General features: G+C 51.2%; 1 protein-coding gene and 1 pseudogene across 1 annotated transcript in view; one reads left to right on the forward strand and one right to left on the reverse strand.

Moving 5' to 3' along the window:
• LOC122173114 (cathepsin G-like) overlaps window positions 1–18,423 on the forward strand; it is a 181,541-nt pseudogene that overhangs the window by 88,468 nt on the left and 74,650 nt on the right.
• Window positions 6,936–18,423, reverse strand: part of LOC135975237 (maestro heat-like repeat-containing protein family member 7) — a 51,478-nt gene continuing 39,990 nt past the window's right edge. The window contains exons 13-16 of the transcript XR_010592173.1: window positions 11,548–11,639; window positions 11,097–11,160; window positions 7,452–7,503; window positions 6,936–7,021 (exon numbers count right to left, since the gene is read on the reverse strand). The gene's annotated coding sequence lies outside the window, so the exon portion shown is untranslated. The remainder of the gene's footprint in view (window positions 7,022–7,451; window positions 7,504–11,096; window positions 11,161–11,547; window positions 11,640–18,423) is intronic.

Below are 18,423 nucleotides of genomic sequence, written 5' to 3' on the forward strand. Positions count from 1 at the left end.
ATTTGTCTTTGTTAAACTTCATCCTGTTTAACTCAGACCATTTCTCCAATTTGTCCAGATCATTTTGAATTATGACCCTGTCCTCCAAAGCAGTTGCAATCCCTCCCAGTTTGGTATCGTCCGCAAACTTAATAAGCGTACTTTCTATGCCAATATCTAAGTCGTTAATGAAGATATTGAACAGAGCTGGTCCCAAACCAGACCCCTGCGGAACCCCACTCGTTATGCCTTTCAAGCAGGATTGGGAACCATTAACAACAACTCTCTGAGTACGGTTATCCAGCCAGTTATGCACCCACCTTATAGTAGCCCCATCTAAGTTGTATTTGCCTAGTTTATCGATAAGAATATCATGCGAGACCGTATCAAATGCCTTACTAAAGTCTAGGTATACCACATCCACAGCTTCTCCCTTATCCACAAGACTCATTATCCTATCGAAGAAAGCTATCAGATTGGTTTGACATGATTTGTTCTTTACAAATCCATGCTGGCTGTTCCCTATCACCTTACCACCTTCCAAGTGTTTGGAGATGTTTTCCTTAATTACTTGCTCTATTATCGTCCCTGGCACAGAAGTTAAACTAACTGGTCTGTAGTTTCCTGGGTTGTTTTTATTTCCCTTTTTATAGATGGGCACTATATTTGCCCTTTTCCAGTCTTCTGGAATTTTTCCCGTCTCCCATAATTTTCCAAAGATAATAGGTAGAGGCTCAGATACCTCCTCTATTAGCTCCTTGAGTATTCTAGGATGCATTTCATCAGGCCCTGGTGACTTGCAAACATCTAACTTTTCTAAGTGATTTTTAACTTGTTCTTTTTTTATTTTATCTGCTAAACCTAGGCATTCCTTCAGACTTCTCGGTGGAGACCGAAACAAAGAAGTCATTAAGCATCTCTGCCATTTCCAAGTTTCCTCTTAGTGTTTCTACCTCTTCACTAGCAGTGGGCCTACCCTGTCTTTGGTCTTCCTCTTGCTTCTAATGTATTGATAAAAAGTCTTTTTGTTTCCCTTTATTCCTGTAGCTAGTTTGAGCTCATTTTCTGCCTTTGCCTTTCTAATCTTGCCCCTGCATTCCTGTGTTGTTTGCCTATATTCATCTTTTGTAATCTGTCCTAGTTTCCATTTTTTATATGACTACTTTTTATTTTGTAGATCATGCAAGATCTCGTGGTTAAGCCAAGGTGGTCTTTTGCCACATTTTCTATTTTTCCTAACCAGTGGAATAGCTTGCTTTTGGGCCCTTAATAGTGTCCCTTTGAAAAACTGCCAACTCTCCTCAGTTGTTTTTCCCCTCAGTCTTGATTCCCATGGGACCTTACCTATCAGCTCTCTGAGCTTCCCAAAATCTGCCTTCCTGAAATCCATTGTCTCTATTTTGCTGTTCTCCCTTCTACCCTTCCTTAGAAATTGCAAACTCTATGATTTCATGATCACTTTCCCCCAAGCTGCCTTCTACTTGACTTGAGCAAAGCTTTTGATACGGTTTCCCACAGTATTCTTCCCAGCAACTTAAAGAAGTATGGACTGGATAAATGGACTATAAGGTGGATAGAAAGCTGGCTACATTGTCGGGCTCAATGGGTGGTGATGAACGGCTCGAAGTCTAGTTGGCAGCCGGTATCTAGCGGCGTGCCCCAGGGGTCAGTCTTGGGGCCGGTTTTGTTCAACATCTTCATTAATGATCTGGATGATGGGATGGATTGTGCCCCAGCAAATTCACGGATGACACTAAACTGGGGGGAGGTAGATATGCTGGAGGCTTGGGATAGGGTCCAGAGTGACCTAGACAGATTGGAGGATTGAGTCATAAGAATTCTGATGAGGTTCAGCAAGGACAAGTGCAGAGTCCTGCACTTAGGATGGAAGAATCCCATGCACCACTATAGGCTGGGAACTGACTGGCTAAGCAGCAGTTCTGCAGAAAAGGAACTGGGGATTACAGTGACTGAGAAGCTGGATATGTGTCAGTAGTGTGCCCTTGTTGCCAAGAAGACTAATGGCATATTGGGCTGCATTAGTAGAAGCATTGCTAGCAGATGGAGGGAAGTGATTATTCCCCTCAATTCGACATTGGTGAGGCCTCATTTGGAGTACTGTGTCCAGTTTTGGGCCCCACACTACAAGAAGGATGTGGAAAAATTTGAAAGAGTCCAGTGGAGGGCAACAAAAATGATTAGGGGGCTGGGGCACATGACTTAAACTAATAAGATTACAGCAGGGTTTGCAAAACTGAAGGTTGCAGCAAGCCCTTACAAAATGGAGTAAGCATTTTAAAAGGGGGTTTGAATTACAATATGGCAAACAGTGAACAGAAGTTACAATATAGACAAGTATAATGGATGGCAAACAGTGAACAGAAGTTACAATATAGACAAGTATAATGGATGGCAAACAGTGAACAGAAGTTACACTGTAGGCAAGTGTAATAAATGGTGAACAGAAATTACAATACTGAAGCAGTGCAAGTCTCAGTGATTTAAGCAGGAATTGGATTGATAGTGAAACTTACAAAGGCGGCTGACTGAACAGCTATGGCTCTTAACAAGCATTTTAACTGTTAATTAGCCAGTTATTGGGGTAACCGGTTTGATGAATGAATATTGTTTCATTCATAAAACTTTACCAGGGTTGTGCCTATATAGCACTGTCTAGTCTGTGGGGTTCTTCTTTACGTACTGTATTGGAGGAGCCGCATACAGAACATATCCACCTCGAGTGCCGTACCAGAGGCTTCACCTGTCGCGTCCTTACCCTGCCCAGTTCAGCCATTCCTTGCCACTCAGATGCTCTTTTCTGCAGGCAGCTTCACTGGACCAGGCGCATTCTGCGGCTGCGGCCTTAGCAGTCCTGCCCCGAATCCCAGGTGAAAGGTGTTAGTCTGTACAAAGGAACGTCAGCGACCTAATCACAGCCTGGGATCTAAATGCTCCTAATCCCTCCAGCGGCAGCTGACATTTATGATGGGCAAGAGTGGAATTCCAGCCCCATGGCGCTGGACACCCCCATGTGCTCTGGGACGTGCTGACTGCCATGCTGTGAATCCCAGAAGTGGGTCCCAGAGGTGGGACTGTTAGAGAGCAATTGCAGCCCCAGTCCATCTGTGTTTCTGATTGTTTCAGGAAGTCCTCAGATATGAGGGGGTGGTACTTCCTGGCCAGCCAGTCAAAAGTGTTAGTGTCACCGTGAGATAAACCTCTCTCCCAGACCACACCCTCTGAACCACCGCTTCCACTCCAGATCCAAAAAACCCAGATATCAGGTCTTGTCAAATGGCACCTGGACACACAAGCCGGAACTCGGACTGGCCGGGTGGCAACCCTAATCCTCCATGAATTTATCTAGTTCTTTTTTGAACCCTGTTATAGTTTTGGCCTTCACAATATCCTCTGGCAAGGAGTTCCACAGGTTGACTGTGCGCTTGTGAAGAGACTGTGCACAGCTTGAAGCGTGATCCCATTGATAGATTGTCAGCTCTTCATGGCAGGGATTGTCTTTTGTGTTGTGTTTGTGCAGCACCTGGCACAATGGGGCCTAGTCCGTGACTGGGTCCCCTAAATCGTATGGTAATATAAATAACAAACACATATACAGCACCTGGCACAATGGACTGGGGCTGTTAGGTCCTACTGAAATCCAAATAAATAATAATAATAACAGATTTGAATTGCACTGGGCATAGGGCCAGAAACCTAGGCCCTAGGGAACCAGTGGTGTCAAGAACCTAGCTCTGGGTCTGTTATTGTCTGTGTCCTTAGCTGCTCTTGTCAACACAAAGCTGAACCGGGGTTGTTTTGGTGACACTCCCTCTGGAGCTGCCTGTATTGTTAACAGTTTGCAGGTGAAATACAGTCCAGAGCCGAACTTGCCGTGACCTACAGTCTGGTAGGTTTGTTTCCTGCCACGGCTCCGTGTTTGATGTGGCTCTCGGGAGGTCAGTGAGAACGTTTGCATTCCCATGAGTCACCCTTTGGCTCAAGCAATGCAGAACAGGTGTGTTTTCCCCACAGAGAAGTAAGCAGAGGTGTGGATCATTTATCCTGTTACCTCTGCATGGGGCAGAGAAAATTAAAGCTCTCCAAGTGTTTCAGGCTTTTATCTACACGTGAACAGGAGGAGGAACAGGAGCAGGCCGTGATGTCAGAGAATGCCAATGTGTAGGAGCATCTGCGGGCACCTGAGGATTTGTTTTTGCAAGACCTTTTAACTCATGATTGTTTACCTCCTCATCAAATGTCTCACATTTGGTCTGATTTCCCCCTGGCCAACTATGAATCTTCCAGCCTGCACTGCTTGGAATGCAGGAGCTGGAGGTCTCTTGTGTCAATACTGAGCCAGTGGGGCTAGGGGGCGCTCTGCTGCTGGACCACCTGCGGGAGGAGCAGTAAAACTGAGATCCCAATCAGGGGTCATTGCTGAAGATCCCACACCACTTTTTGCCAGAATTGGGGGGTTACCCCCACTCTTCTGGCTAAATTTCTAGGTAGGAGATGAATCAAGGGTGGGCAAAGCAGAAGATGAGGTAGAGAACAAGGGAGGGAGGAAACAGGTGGGACCAGAGAACGAGGAACAAAGATGGAGGGAGAGAGACAGGCAAGGAAGAGGAACAGATAGAATGACCCACAGGGCAGGGGAAAGGGTGATTTGTGATGAAGACAGAATGATAAAATGGAGCAAGAAAACAGAGAAGGGGCAGAGCTGGGGGATCATAGAATCATAGAATATCAGAGTTGGAAGGGACCTCAAGAGGTCATCTAGTCCAACCTCCTGCTCATGTCCGCTTGTAGGTGTTCCTTCTTGAGAGAAGGCGGCTTGTGCTGCAGGTAGGGTTGCCAAGCCTCCAGGATTGGCTTGGTGTCTCCATGAATTCAAGATTAATCTTTAATTAAGGATTATGTCATGTTATGAACCCTTCAGGAATACGTCCAACCTAAATTGGCAACCCACGAGGAGGAAGTACCTTTCCCCCTGCCAAGGGTTAGACGCAGAGGCAGTAGGGCCAACACCCCATGTTCAAAAATCATGTCATGTCCCCCCAAATCATGAGGTTAATAAATCAATAAATGATTTGCTCTCTGGTTTTTGAGCCTTTGGAGTTCACATTTTCAAGTATTTACCCACAGCCATAAAATCTAGAGCGACTCACTTGAAAGAAAGGAAGAAGAAAGCTGAGATTCTCCTTCAAAATGCCCGGCTGAGTTTTCGAAAGGAAAGGCTGAACTTGCTCCACTGTGAGCCAACAGGCACCACTTGGAACTCCAGCCATTGATCAGACTACAGCAGGCCCCCCGGCTTTGCCCCCTGCCCCCGAAAGTCAGCGTTAGGGCTGCTGACTTTCTAATCACACAAAACCGAACACCTCTGCCCTAACCCTTCTCCAAGGCCCCTTCCATTGCCTCCCCATCACCGAGGCCCTGCCCCGCCCTGTCTCCGAGGCCCCACCCCCACTCACTCCATTCCCCCCGGCCTCTGTCGCTCGCTCTCCCCCACCCTCACTCCACTCCCTCATTTTTACCAGGCTGGGGCAGGTGGTTGCGGTGTGGGAGGGGGTGAGGGCTTCGGCTGAGGGTTCTGGGGTGGGGCCAGGGATGAGAGGTTCGGAGTGTGGGAGGGGTCTGGGCTGAGGCAGGGGGTTGGGGTGTGGGAGGAGACATGGGCTTTGGGGTGGGGGTGCAGGTTCTGGACTGGGGCCAGAAATGAGGGGTTCAGGGTGTGGGAGGTGGATCCAGGCTGGGGCAGGAGGTTGTGGTGTGAGGGTGAGGGCTCCAGCTGGGGGTGTGGGCTCCGGGCTGGTGACGAGGAGTCTGGAGTGCAGGAGGGGGGTCCAACTTGCGGCAGGGGGGTGCGGCGTGTGTTTCAGGAAAGAGTTTGGGTGCGGGATGGGGTTCAGGGCTGGGGCAGGGGATTGGGGTGCGGGAGGAGGTTAGGGCTCCAGCTGGGGCTGTGGGCTCTGGGGTGGGGCTGGGGATGACGGGTGGGGGAAGGGGTTCAGTGCTGGGGCAGGCAGTTGGAATGTGCGGGGGGAGGTGAGGGCTCCGGCTAGGGGTGCGGGCTCTGGGGTGGGGCTGGGGATGACGGGTGGGGGAAGGGGTTCAGTGCTGGGGCAGGCAGTTGGAAGGTTCGGGGGGAGGTGAGGGCTCCGGCTAGGGGTGCGGGCTCTGGGGTGGGGCTGGGGATGAGGGGCTTGGGGTGCAGGGGAGGCTCAGGGCTGGGGTAGGGTCTTGGGGTGTTGGGGGGGTGCAGACTCTGGGAGGGAATCATAGAGTCATAGAATATCAGGGTTGGAAGAGACCTCAGGAGGTATCTAGTCCAACCCCCTGCTCAAAGCAGGACCAATCCCCAAGCTTGGGTGCAGGACGGGGCTCAGAGCTGGGTCAGGGGTTGGGGTGCAGGAGGGGTTTTGGAGTGCGGGCTCCGGGTTGTGTTTACCTCAGCCAGTTCCAGGGAAAGGGTGACATGTCCCTTGGCTCCTAGGCGGAGGCGCAGTCAGGCAGCTCTGCACGCTGTCGCCACCCTCAGGTGCCACCCCTGCAGCTCCCATTGGCCGCGGCTCCCAGGCAATGGGAGATGCGGAGCCAGCGCTCGGGGTGGGGGCTGTGCATGGGGCTGCGGCCGTCCCTCCATCTAGGAGCCGAGGGACATGTCGCTGCTTGTGGGGAGACGCGCGGAGCCAGGTAGGGAGCCTGCCAGCCCCACGCCAACCGGACTTTTGACAGCCCAGTCAGCAGTGCTGACCGGAGCTGCCAGGGTCCCTTTTTGAACGGGTGTTCCGGTCGAAAATCGGACACCTGGCAACCCTAGCCAGGATGCTGGCAGCCAGCAGGATTCCTCTACTATTAAAGGTGCAGTACCCAGAAAAGAGAAGGCCGACATCTCAGTCACATGGCTACATGCAGCTTAGTGCACAGTGAGGAAAGTTGGCCGCACACACTTGGAAATCAGCAGCAGCTTTATTATGCAACAAACAACTCGATGCCATGTTAACTCTGGCCCGTCCTTCTGTGACGCTTGGAAAGGCTCCTATGAGAGGGGGAAAAACACAGTAAAAACAATGATCTTCAGCTACATATTGATCTTCCAAACTCTCTGTTTCTATCCATCCAGCTTGCAGCTAAACACCCTACACTCATATTAAAATGACCATCGTTTCCACCTGAAAGGACCACGTTTCCTGCCCCTCTAGGGTTACAGGGGTGTACCCAGGGCCGGCACAACCCATTAGGCAACCTAGGCGGTTGCCTTGGGCGCTAACATTTGGGGGGCAGCGACCGCGGCGGCCGGATCTTCGGCTGCCCCCGTTGTCGTCGGTATTTCGGGGGCGGGACCTTCTGCCGCCTGTCGGGGGCGGCATTTCAGGGGCGGGACCTTCCGCCACCTAGGGCAGCAAAAACGCTGGCGGCGCTCCTGGGTGTACCTAGAGCTGTAGTGCACGGCCCGTGTCTGTGGTTACCTCGCTAGTCCTGGAACAGCTCCTCGGGAAACAGCACCTCAGCCCTTCTGGCCTGGAATAGGAAGAGGAAGGATTAATCATTCAAACACGTAACAGCCCATGTCACCGTGGGGCTGAAGGGCTCCTGCTACTCAGACTGCATCAATGGGCACAGAGACCGGACATAATCTGATCCGCTGCAAAGGGACCTAAGAGGAGAAAAACGTAGGGGAGGCAGAGCATCAGCGCCACCCTGTGGTGAGTGGCTTACATGACTAGTTTCTGCCTTACTTTTTTGGAAGAACAATACAAAGTCCTAATTAAGCGGGAACTGTTTCCTTGCAGTGAGCCCAGGACGAATTCCCACCAGAGGGGCTGCTGCTGGGCTAGGCTTTTAACTTGGACCCTGCCTTCCTTTGCAATCCCCAAGCCTCTTCAAGCGCAGTCAATTAGGACTCCAGGAACAGAGGTGGTTGCTTTGGGTAGGTCTACACTTGGGGCTATTTCGACCCTGCTAGCACGGGTGTAACAGCAGTGTAGATGGTGAGGCCTGGCTAAGGCAAGTAAAGGGACGCTTGAACCCTATGGCTATGCACCCTACATGCCCATGCAGGGCCTCCCGTGTCTACGCTGCTATATTTAGTAGGGTAGAGTCCTGCCCCTTCCCCGCTGCCAGAGCCTTTCCCCACGGCAGTGAGATTCCAGTGGGGAAAGGCTCTGGTCGGGGGAGGCAGTGCGGAATGGCACCGGCAGCTCCCCAAGCTGAGCCTGGCTGCCCTCCCTACCACAGCCTTTCACGTGGAGCTACACGCACCCTACGTGCTGACGTAAGTGTAGACAAGGCCTTTGTGTAATAAAGGACAGTGCAGGATGGAAGAGGGACAGGGTCAGGATTTAAGGATCATGGAAGCTTTTTTTTTTGTTAGCTGCTGTATGGAGATGGCTGCTGTGTTCGTAAAGGGACCCCTGGACCACAGAAATAGCTCAGGGTCTGGGACAGGGTGTCACATTTTTCCTTGTCCTTCTGCACCTCAAAACCATTTTTTTTTTAAAGGCTACTAGTCAAATCCTGCAGTTGGGAGCCCAGTGTGCAGTGCACACAGCCCAGCTACACACCAGGGGTTATTGTAATCAGCGACTGCCCCAAGCCACATCATTCAGCTCTGGCTCCGGATCCAGATCTCAGCGTCCCCAAGTCCACCAGTGCTGGGTTTGGGGTTTCCAGTCTGAGCCCATCTCTCACTGCCATGATCATTTCAAAGCCTCGGCCAACACCCTCCAGTCACTGATGCTGCAGGGCTAGAGATCCTCAGCTGGTGGGAATTTGCAGAGCTCCATTGCCGTCCATAGCGCTAAGCCAATTAGCACCATCCGAGGAGCTGGTTCTTGGCGTCTGGTACTGACTAGTGAAGGACTAGCTATAGGCATTAGCAGACTGAATCAAAACTTGAGTTCCATCCAGTCCAGGACCCCTTCTCTGACAGCAGCCAGCACCTGGTGGTTCAGAGGAAGCTGTCAGAATCTCACAGTAGCAGCTGTGGAAGAATCTGTCTCCCAGATCGGCTTTCTACACATCTCTAATAGGCCTTTGTCCTTATTCTCCCCCAAAGCGGAGTGACGTTAGCGCAGGAAGGAACAAAGGTACCTGTTCTAAATAGAGTTCAGCCTGAGAATTAGTCTGAATCCAATATGCCGACAGGCTGAAAAACATGAAGGGCCCAGCCGGCTCTGTAGTGCTCTGCGCTTTCCCAGCCAGCCAGGTCCTTCCTGAAGCCGTTGTTCAGAAAATAGGGGTCTCCTCAGAATCGCCCTGGGCTCATGTGCGCATGGTGGCTGGGGTGGGAGACTCAGTGGGGACAAGAGCCAGAGTCAGTCCAGAGCGACTGTAGGAGAACTACGCTGCGAGCTGGACTGTCCCCGTCCCAGGCAAACCAACAGGCTGCTTTCATGGTTAACGTGGTCTTGCCTCTAGCTTTCCTGTCTTAGTTTTAAGCAATTTTCCCAGCCTCCTGAGAATGTGAATAACTCCCGTAGGCTCGCTGATCACCGGGACCACACTCGCCCGGAACCTACCCCTTGCCATCAGCTCCCTCACTCCGTGCCCATAACTCTCCTCCCACAGTCCAGGGACCAGTTATTTTGCCCTTTGCTGTATTTTGTCTAGAGTCTCCTCTGTAAATGTGTGTGTGTGTGGGAGGGTGGGGGTGGGGGAGGGGTGAGAATTGCCATATGAAAGGTGGCGAGGAGAGAGCTTGTCTTTAGCTCTACAGAGCTTTGATCTCCTTGCTGTGATTCACACCCTTACTGCTGCATAATAGAGGTGAAGGAGGCATGGCCCAGTCTAGTGGCACTAGCCCATTTCAGTCATGAGGACAGAGGTTGCTGTGCTCTGGGTTTATCCTGCCAGCCTGGGGCTGGCCAATCACTGTACTGTTATGTAATAAGGGTCCCCTGTGGAACGCATAATGAGCTAGCCAGGGTCAAAGGTTACTTGGTCCGTCCTCAGCCATGAATTTTAGCAGGCGGATGCTGCTCCTCCCTCTTTTCTCCTCTTTGTGGACTTTGGCGGTGCCCAGCAGTGCGTGTGTTGGGGGATCAACAAGGAAAAAAGAAGTTTAGCAACAGCAGAGAACGGGGAGCCCTGGATTAGCTTTATTCCAGCTCAATCATCACACTATTAATGATGGAAATGGTCTCTGCTCTGTCCTTTGTAGGGCTCAAAGAACACATTCCCTTGTCCATGGGCCTGGGCCAAAGCCCATTAAAGACAACAGAGAGACTGACTTCCGTGAGCTTTGTTTGGATCAGGCCACCTTGAACAAAGAGGGGTTGGACTCATTTCTGCTTCTCTAGGCTTAGCCTATAACCATCTCACTGTCCACTATTTCCTTTGACTGACGGGCTGGTCTGACCCTCACTCAGATCCCGGAGTAAGGAACTGGATCTGGGGAGTTTCTATCCAATATCCCCCACCTCCTCCCTCTTTGCATCTGAGGGTCTCTCTGATGAGTCCTTGCTGAGGACTGTCAAGTCATATTGCCCAGGCCTGATCTTCTTTGACTAAACACCAGGAAATACGGGCTTCCAGGGCTCCATCTGCGTCTTTGCATTAACCAGGTGGATCTTCCTGCCTCATTTAACTACCAGGCTCCTCTGATCAGCGAAGCAGCAGAAAAGCTTCCTGACTCAGGACACAGAGTAACTCTGCTGCTCAGTGCAGCATCTGCCAACCTGCCAGCCTTGAGGCCCAGCCTGTGATATGGTTCTGCAGATCCTAGGCTCAGTGCAGATCCTGGCAGCTGCGTGGGAATGTGCCTGAAAGCCGCTTTTGTGCGCCACCCCCACCAACTTGGAGGCCATCTGGCCACTGGGCCAGCCCCCAGCATAAAGCAGAGAAGCCTCGGGGATGCCGCAGCCATGCCCCCTCTCCCTTGGAAACACCTCCCTCTCCTGAGGCTGGGAGGAGGGTGGTGTTGGAGCCATTACAACAGGCCGATGGCGCCCATTACAGAAGAGGATCATCAAACAGTGGATGACCAAAGCATACAGTACAAATTAGACCCCATTGGTGCCATGACAGGGCCTCTGCGTCCCCATTGCCATCTCCTTGACCCACACCCTGGGACCTCTGCTTCCTCACTACACTAACCTAAGGATATTACTTACTTTCACGTACCAAGTCCAGGCCTTCTGATCTGGGTCTGTCTGCCGGCGTGCTGGACAGTGCGCCCTAGGGAATCAACACAACGGCTCTCCTGTCAATGCTTACATTCTCCAGGGCGAACTTTCAGAGGTTCAGCCTCTCAACAAAGAGAGCAGTTTTCAAGACGTCTCACGGGAAATCAAACGCAGTCACAATCTGGGAAATTACCGAGGGACTGATGGCCGAATGCTATGCTATTTCCACTGTTCCAGGGGGATTTCCTCAAAAGTATCTGGATGATTATGGTTTCAACACAATCCCTGCCTTTTACATAAACCCCAGGCCACCCCAATTACAGATCAAGAAATGAGGATGCAAGGTGCCCCAGACATACATATGGGGCACTGCCAGTTGTGAGAATATGGGACTGAGCAACGCTCTGCAATCTCAGTTCAACAAGTCAACAAAACTTACCTCAGCAAAGAAGGCAACTGAGGTGAGCGTGTGCTTCTTCCTGCTCCACTTGGGCCTTGGGCCTGAAATCCTTCCCTCTCTCATGTAGGGCTCTGGAACATAAATACCATGAGTAACAGGGACAGCAAGCTCTACAGAGCAAATCCGTACGGCAGATGGTAGAAAGAATAGCTTATACTATCTATCTATCATTACATGTTAATTCACTTACAGCATCTAGGCCTCCCCATTGTAGCTGAATGGCTCACAGTCAGAAGCTGGGATGTATCTGTTGAGGGGCTGGATTGTAGGATGAGAGTCCATGCATAGGCTCAGGCCAATATCTTCCTATGTCACTGTCCAAAGTCTGGCACTAACATTCATATTCAGGCATCTAAACGAGTGGATTGATTTTCAGAGGAGCTGAACAGCCACGGCTTCGGCAGATTCGAGTGAGGAATTCTTGGAATTCAGCATTTGAGAAAGGTCAGGCCATTTATTTAGGTGCCTGAGTGCGGCATTGCAGCCTCTGTCATGGGTCCTTTACAATGAAGACGGAATCAACATCATCTCGGCACGACAACCAAGTTCAGGATCCAATCGAGCTGTATCCTCTCTGTACTGCTGTACGGCTGCGAAACATTGGGACTGCGCCACTCAGAGTGGGCAAAGCTGGAGGCTTTCCACATAAAATGCCAACGTTGTATATTGGGCATAGAGTGGAACGACTTCATTTGTAAAGCAGATGTTTATGGTCGCTCCGGTCTACAGACTACTGGGGCCATTGTCCGCAGATGGCATCTTATGCTTTTCAGACATGTGGAGAGTATGCCACACGACCAGGCCTGCACAACATACGGCCCATGGGCCGCAAGCGGCCCGTGGGGGCTCACTGTGCGGCCCGTGGGGGGATTCTAAACCCCACACACACAAAGTCCCGAGGCTGGCGTGGCGGCGCTCCTGGGGCAGCTCCTGGTGGCGTGCCTACCCGCCGACAGGAGCCAGCAAGGCAGGACATGGGGATGGAGCCCTCGCACGCCGCCGCGCCTCCACGCCCCCCTCCCCCGGCCCCAAGTGGGACACGGAGCCCGCGCGTGCCGCTGCCCCTCTCCACTGCCCCAAGCGGGATACGGGCACGGAGCCCTCGCCCCCCCCCCCCCGCCAGCGGGACACAGGGCTCAGCCACTGCCCCCGTCCTGAGCGATTTTTGGCCCACCCTCCCCGTCCCCGGGACTCGTGCCCCGTCCAACCCCCCGCGTTCCTTGATGCCCCCCCGGGACCCTGCCCCATCCACCCCCTTCCCTGTCCCCTGACTGCCCTCCGCCACCCCATCCAACTCCTCTCCTGATTCCCCATCCAACCACCACTTCTCCCTGTCCCCTGACCACCCTTGGAACCCCTGCCCCTGACTGCCTTCCACTGCCCCATCCAACCCCTGCTCTTTCCTGACTGCCCCCCCGGGACCCTTGCCCCCATTCAATCCCCCTGTTTCCTGCCATCTGACTGCCCCGACCCCTATCCAGCCCCCCACCACCCCGCTGAACTCCCCTGCCCTCTATCCAGCAGCCCGTCCCTGCTCCCTTACCGCGCTGCCTGGAGGTGGCTGGCGGCGCTACAGCCGCGCTGCTCGGCTGGAGCCGGGCCACGCTGCCACCGCGCAGTGCCTGGAGCACCAGGTCAGTCTGAGCTTGCAGCCCCCCCACTTCCCGCCAATCAGCTGTTCGCGCAGGAAGCCTGGGAGGGGTGAGAAGCAAGCAGCACCTTCGCGTTCAGGCCCAGGGAGGCAGGGCGGAGGCAGGGGCGGGGAGCGGTACCCCTGCGCGCCCCTCCCCCCGGGTTACCTGCTGTGGCGCGGACGGCTCCCCCCACCCCAGCTCACCTCCGCTCCGTCTCCGCCTCCCTGGGCTTGAGTGCGAAGCCGCTGCTTGCTTCTCTGCCCTCCCAGGCTTCCCGTGCGAACAGCTGATTCGCGGGAAGCGGGGAGGGAGGGGGAGAAGCGGGGAGGAGTGTTCAGAGGCGGAGGCGGGGCGGAGGTGAGCTGGGGTCGGGGAGCAGGGCGGAGAGCTGGAGCACCCATGGGGTCGGCTCTTAAGGCACCACTTTTGGATAATGTGCTCAGGGGGAGCAGCCGCTCCCTCTGCTCCCCCCTAGCTACGGTCCTGGACACTTCAACTTACCGGTTGTTAAATTTAGAAGCCCTTTTAGAACCGGTCCCGCGCAGGACAACTGGTTCTAAAAGGGCTTCTAAATTTAACAACCGGTTCCCGCGAACCGGCTCCCGCTCACCACTGGAGACTTCCCTTGCCGCTCTCACCCTAGGAGCCAGAGATCTCCCAGCAGGGCTGGTGAGTGCGGCCAGGGAAGGGGGAAGGGTGTGGTGGAGTGAGTGTCTGGGAGGTGTGCGGGGGGTGCTGGGCTGTGAGGGTGTGGAGGGCGCTGGGCAGTGGGGGAGGTTTGTGTGTTTTGGGGTGCTAGGCAGTGGGGGCCTGTTGGGGAGTGCTGGGCAGTGAGGGAGATCTCATAGACTCATAGACTCTAAGGTCAGAAGGGACCATTATGATCATCTAGTCTGACCTCCCGCATCATGCGGGCCACAAAACCTGACCCACCCACTCCTGGAAGAATTCTCTCCCTTGACTTAGCTGTTGAACTCCCCAAATCATTATTTAAAAACTTCAAGTCGCTGAGAATCCTCCAGCAAGCGACCCCTGCCCCATGCTGCGGAGGAAGGCGAAAAACCTCCAGGGCCTCTGAGAATCTACCCTGGAGGAAAATTCCTTCCCTACCCCAAATATGGCGATCAGCTGAACCCCGAGCATGCGGGCAAGATTCTCTAGCCAGACCGCCTGGAAAAGTTCTCTGTAGTAACTTTTAATATCCCATCATTGACCATTGTTATTGACCTATTGACTAAAATCACTGTATCCCATCAAACCATCCCCTCCATAAACTTATCAAGCTTAATCTTAAAGCCAGAGAGGTCTTTCGCCCCCTCTGTTTCCCTTGGAAGGCTGTTCCAAAACTTCACCCCTCTGATGGTTAGAAACCTTCATCTAATTTCAAGCCTAAACTTCCCGACGGCCAGTTTATATCCGTTCGTTCTAGTGTCCACTTTAGTACTGAGCTGAAATAATTCCTCTCCCTCCCTGGTATTTATCCCTCTGATATATTTAAAGAGAGCAATCATATCCCCCCTCAGCCTTCTTTTGGTTAAGGTAAACAAACCGAGCTCCTCGAGTCTCCTTTCATACGGCAGATTTTCCATTCCTCGGATCATGCTAGTGGCCCTTCTCTGTACCCGTTCCAGTTTGATTTCATCCTTTTTAAACATGGGAGACCAGAACTGCACACAGTACTCCAAATGAGGTCTCACCAGTGCCTTGTATAACGGAACCAGCACCTCCTTATCCCTACTAGAAATACCTCGCCTAATGCATCTCAAGACCGCATTAGCTTTTTTCATGGCCACGTCACATTACCGACTCATAGTCATCCTGCGATCAACCAGGACTCCGAGGTCCTTCTCCTCTTCCGTTACATCCAACTGATGCGTCCCCAGCTTATAACTATAATTCTTGTTAGTTATCCCTAAATGCATAACCTTACACTTCTGACTATTAAATTTCATCTTATTACTATTACTCCAGTTTACAAGGTCATCCAAATCTCCCTGCAGGATATCCCGATCCTTCTCCAAATTGGCAATACCTCCCAACTTTGTGTCATCCGCAAACTTTATCAGCCCACTCCTACATTTGGTTCCGAGGTCAGTAATGAATAGATTAAATAAAATCACACCCAAAACCGAACCTTGAGTAACTCCACTGGTAACCTCCCTCCAACCTGACAGTTCACCTTTTAGTATGACCCGCTGCAGTCTCCCCTTTAACCAGTTCCTTATCCACCTATGGATTTTCATATCGATCCCCATCTTTTCCAATTTAACCAATAATTCCTCATGCGATACCGTATCAAACGCTTTACTGAAATCGAGGTATATTAGATCCACCGCATTTCCTTTATCTAAAAAATCTGTTACTTTCTCAAAGAAGGAGATCAGGTTGGTTTGGCACAATCTACCTTTCGTAAAACCGTGTTGTAATTTGTCCCAATTGGCATTGACCTCAAGGTCCTTAACTACTTTCTCCTTCAAAATTTTTTCCAAGACTTTGCATATTACAGATGTTAGACTAACAGGCCTGTAGTTACCTGGGTCACTTTTTTTCCCCTTCTTGAAAATAGGAACCAGATTAGCTGTTCTCCAGTCAAACGGTACCACCCCCGAGTTTATGGATTCATTAAAAATTATCGCTAACGGGCTTGCAATTTCCCGCGCCAGTTCTTTTAATATTCTCGGATGAAGATCATCCGGTCCACCCGATTCAGTCCCGTTAAGCTGTTCAAGTTTGGCTTCTACCTCGGATACGGTAATGTCAATCCCCACTTCTTTATTCCCATCCGTCTCGCTTCTCCTATTCCTCAGCCTTTTATTAGCCTCATTAAATACCGATGCAAAATATTCATTTAGATATTGTGCCATGCCTAGTTTATCCTTAATCTCCACTCCATCTACAGTCTTAAGCGGTCCCACTTCTTCTTTCTTTGTTTTCTTCCTATTTATATGGCTATAAAAGCTCTTACTATTGGTTTTAATTCCCTTCACAAGGTCCAACTCTACTCGGCTTTTGGCTTTTCTCACTCCATCTCTACATGCTCTGACCTCAATAAGGTAGGTTTCTTTGCTGATCCCCCCCTCTTCCACTCCCTGTACGCTTCCTGTTTTTTCTTAATGACCCCTCTGAGATGCTTGCTCATCCAGCTCGGTCTAAATCTCCTGCCTACGAACCGTTTTCTCTTTCTTGGGATACACGCCTCTGACAGCTCCTGCAACTTCAACTTGAAATAATCCCAGGCGCCTTCCGCCTTTAGATCCCTAAATATGTTAATCCAATCCACTTCCCTAACCAGTCTCCTTAATTTATTAAAATTAGCCCTTTGGAAATCGTAAACCTTAGTCTCTGATTTAATTCTGTTAATCTTTCCATTTAGTTTAAATGGAATTAGCTCAAGATCACTTGAGCCAAGGTTGTCCCCTACAACCATTTCCTCAACGAGGTCCTCACTACTCACCAGCACCAAATCTAAAATGGCAGCCCCCCTCGTCGGTTCAGCAACTGCTTGATGAAGGAATTCATCAGCTATTACGTCTAGGAAAATCTGAGCCCTATTATTGTTACTAGCATTTGTTCCCCAATCTATATCTGGGAAGTTAAAGTCTCCCATGATTACACAGTTCCTATTAGTATTTACTTCCCTAAAAACATTAATGAGTTCTCTGTCCATATCCAGGCTAGATCCCGGCGGTCTATAGCACACCCCAAGCACTATCCCAGGGGAGGCTCTAGTAGTTCTTTTACCCAATGTGAGTAATGCCCAGACAGACGCCGTCTTATCCATTTCTCCGCTTATTATTTCTTTACAGTTTACCTCATTATTGACATACAATGCTACTCCCCCACCTTTACCTTTGATCCGGTCTTTCCTAAACAGCACATACCCTTCCATACCTGTACTCCAGTCATGACTACTGTTCCACCACGTTTCAGTTATTCCTACGATATCCGGTTTCATTTCTCGGATCAGGAGCTCCAATTCCTCCATTTTGTTACCTAGGCTTCTCGCATTGGTGTATAAACATCTTAATTTATGCCTTTTGGCCTCTCTCACATTCATTCTCCCATTTGATATGGACACCGTACTGCTAGTATGACCCATTAGTCTGGTATCCACCCCCCATCCTCCTTATGTCCAATCTCTTTCCCCTGGCTGTATCTGTTCTTATCTCATTGTCCTCCCTCTCAATGTTATAATCTGGTGTGGAGATTAACTGCACATCTCCCAACCGTCTCCCCCAAATTCCTAGTTTAGAGCTCTTTTGATGAGATGAGCCAGCCTCCCTCCCAGAAGTCTATTTCCTTCCCTACTCAGGTGAAGTCCGTCCCGTGAGAACAGTTTTCTGTCCCTGAAAGCCTCCCAGTGACCATACATCCCAAAGCCCTCTTTATAGCACCACTCCCTTAGCCAACTATTTATCATCACAATCCTTTCACCCCTTTACTGCCCTTCTCTAGGAACAGGCAGAATCCCACTGAAGATGATCTGAGCCTCGAATTCCTTAAGCGTCTTCCCCAGCCTGGCATAATCTCCCTTGATTCTCTCTAGCGAGAACCTAGCCGTGTCATTTGTTCCTACGTGAAGGATGATCAAGGGGTTCTTACCTGCTCCTTTTAGGATCCTTTTCAGCCGCAAGTCCACATCCCGTATCTTAGCGCCCGGGAGACTGCACACCCTTCTGTTCTCTGGGTCCGCCCTGGTTACAGGCCTGTCCCAACCTCCTCAGTAAGGAGTCCCCAATCACGTACACCTGCCTTTGCCTGGTGGCAGTGCGATCTACTAATCTATCCCCTGTTCCCTCTAGTTGCAACCCCTGTCCATTCCTATTTTCCCTTATAGTCCCCCTTACGTCATCCTGTATCCTCCCAGGGCCCAGAATTGGTGCTGTCTCCATCAACTCCTCCCCTCTTTCTATGGGACTAGCTGCTCGTCTCTTTTTTCTCACCCTGCCCTCTTCAGTTACCACCTGCTGCACCCCTTCCTCGTTCTCCAAACACCCAAACCTGTTCCTGAGCTCTATTTCTCCTTCACTGGCCCTCCTTTTCCTTTGCCTGCTTCTCACAGTCACATGCTTCCACTGCCCTTGTTCTCCCCCCGGCATTCCCCCCTCACAGGTCTTAGCCCAAACTACCACCTGTACCCCTGAGCATTCCCCTTCAGCCCCCACTTGCCTTTGCTCCATCAGGTGCTCGAACCCCCTTCTAAACTCTATCAGGGTATCTA

This window comes from Chrysemys picta, chromosome 13 (genome assembly GCF_011386835.1).
Source record: "Chrysemys picta bellii isolate R12L10 chromosome 13, ASM1138683v2, whole genome shotgun sequence".
Classification (NCBI taxonomy): Eukaryota; Metazoa; Chordata; order Testudines; family Emydidae; genus Chrysemys; species Chrysemys picta.